Source organism: Penaeus japonicus, unplaced genomic scaffold (assembly GCF_977035675.1).
Source record: "Penaeus japonicus unplaced genomic scaffold, GWHDUDI00000001_assembly GWHDUDI00000031, whole genome shotgun sequence".
NCBI lineage: Eukaryota > Metazoa > Arthropoda > Malacostraca > Decapoda > Penaeidae > Penaeus > Penaeus japonicus.
In genome coordinates, this window is record NW_028234433.1 from 11,083,113 (window position 1) to 11,085,612 (window position 2,500).

The window sequence follows — 2,500 nt, forward strand, 5'->3', positions numbered from 1 at the left end:
GGGAAGGGAAGGGAAGGGAAGGGAGAAGAGACATATATGAGATATGAGGAAGAAATAATAAGAGAGACGGGGATGGCGGTGACAGAGAGAGAAGTAGAGACAGAGAAAAACAGAGAGGGAGGAAAAACATATAGACAAACAGAGGAAGACAGGCGATACCCCCCCCCCCCCTCCTCTCCAGTGCTTGGGACTTGTTTCTAAGGGCTCCCCTCCTGCCTCGCCCGGATGTAAGGGTCATCTGGGCCAGGATACTGCCTCGAAGTCTCGGAGGGGGTGTGAGGATGGGGAGGATCTGGAGGATGATGGCGATGCAGGGAGACGCGCTCATGAGGAACCTTCAGGGAGAGACCTTGGCAGTAAAGGAGGGAGAAGGAGACGGAAGGGAAGCGTACCCTGGCTGAGGCGGGGCGCGGGCGCGGGTTCTATGACGTGACCAGACTCCCTCTTTCCCCTCCCTCGCTCTCCTCCCGAGAGTGTAGTCGGGGAAGGATACAATAAAGGCGAGATGAAGCACCATGAAGCATAGAACTTGAAAGGCCTCGGGTCATCAGCCAGAGGAAGAGGGGATGCGGCACGTGGATGCGAGATGGGGACGGGGTAAGGGGCCGAGGGGGAAGCAGGGAGAAGCAGGGAGGGATAAGAGATAAGGGGAGAGGGGAAGGAAGGGATGGGGTAAGGGGGAAGGAGCGGAAGAGAGGAAGAGGGAGAGACAAGAAGAAGAAAACAATGTAATGGAAGTCGAATAATAGGAAGGAAAAGACAGAGAAGAAAGGGTAAGGGAAAGAGGTGGCACGCGGGTTGAGTCTGATTGTTGGCTGTATGAGAGAGGAAGGAACAGGGATTATTTGGTAGAGGGAAAACCTATTACTCCGTGGTTTTACTCACACGAGCATTGTTATTAAGTAAAAGGGGCGAGGGAATGGAGGAACTGAAAGAGAAAACTCGAATGCTAGGCAGAGGAAGAAATAGATGAAATGGAGGTAGGGAGACCTTTGATTACCAAATGCGGTTCAAGAGAACAGACGAGGCGCCATTCGAGGGGACACGGGTTTTAGCGCAAAGGCAATTGACGCCGCGGGGCTCCAGGGACGTGCGTTGCGAGGCGGAACTGTAGGGAGGTGGGTGGGTGTGTGTGTGTGGGGGGGGGTGACGGAACGGAGGAGAGGGCGAGAATATTGTACACTGGGGAGGGGAGGGAACGGTTTCGGAGAGCGAGGGGTTGAAAGGGCCGACATGGGTGGCACAGGGTCTTTGCAGGCAGAGACTCTAGATGGTCTAGTCATAGGCCTATTCACTCAGTCGGGTCAAGTCCTCCGTTGGACGCCCAGGTGCAGGAGGAAGTACAAGGCAGGATGTGGCAGGAGGGAGTGAATGGCAGCACTTGGAAAGGGAAGTTGCGTGATTGTGTAGAGGCATCGAGGATGATGCATGTTGCTGGTACCGAGTGTCTGCAATGAGGTCCACGCTGCTCGCAATTGAGTCCGCGTGGCCGCCTGGCAATGAGAGTTTACTTGCAGGCACTGCCCGGCCGCTGGGCTCGGTGTCGGCGGTGCCCTTCATGCGAAAGGAAGTGGCGGATGGGCGGCCTGCCTTGTCTTTTCCAGGTCGATTATGACGCCGATAAGGTGGCGGCGATACGTAGAAGGCGAGGGCCGTGAAGACTCGTGTACTGGACTTAATACACAATGAGATAATGTACGGAAATTAGGCGAACGTCTAGTGGTCTAAACTTCTGATGCAACTATCCTTACTACGGTGCATCGTGGTAGAAATTGTGGCTTCATGTTTGCTTCTTGCTAGCGCCAGGCTGGACGGAGGTCGTGTGGAGGAGTGATCTCGACTCGTCAAGCTCGTTGTAAGACTCGGGTCCACGCAGATCTATGGTAGTTTCTATGTTATTATTATTCTCGAATACCTTTACTATTTCCTTTTTATTCATCAAACATCTTACCCCCAGAACGGCCTCCCCCTCCTCCCTCTTACGTACCGCGCTGCAATTCGTCACACAAGTAGGCGGAGAGGCGCCTGATGGAGAAGAACACGCGATGCCCTCCAAGCATTGGAGGGCATAATAGTGAGGGGAAGGCGAGCATCGCCACCCCTCGTCACCTTCGAATGCGACGAGAGTTTTGGCTTCTATATTTGGAATTTCCGTTGTGTGTGTAATGGCGCGCGTAATCAGAAGGGCAATGTGGCTCTAACAGCATAATTGCATGGCATTGAAATAAACGACAATGTGATTACACCTTCAGAAACAATGGGAACGATTGGATATGATTGTTGTTCTGATGAATACGAGGCGCATTGAAATTGACACATGTTTATTTATGTTAGGTTCAATGAATGTAAAATATTCCTTCTGATTTGAAACTGATAAATCATTTGATCATGTATACACTTTATTCGAGGCATAGGAGGCTTGGATATGTAGCTTGTTGCTGGCAAGTGCAAGACTTCATTGTTAACATGTGTTGAAAAATGTCACATCAAAGAACGCTCG

At 51.8% G+C, this 2,500-nt stretch overlaps 1 protein-coding gene across 1 annotated transcript in view; it reads left to right on the forward strand.

Annotated features, from left to right (window-relative positions):
* Window positions 1-2,500, forward strand: part of dlp (glypican dally-like) — a 61,069-nt gene that overhangs the window by 35,356 nt on the left and 23,213 nt on the right. The gene's annotated exons all lie outside the window — the stretch shown is intronic.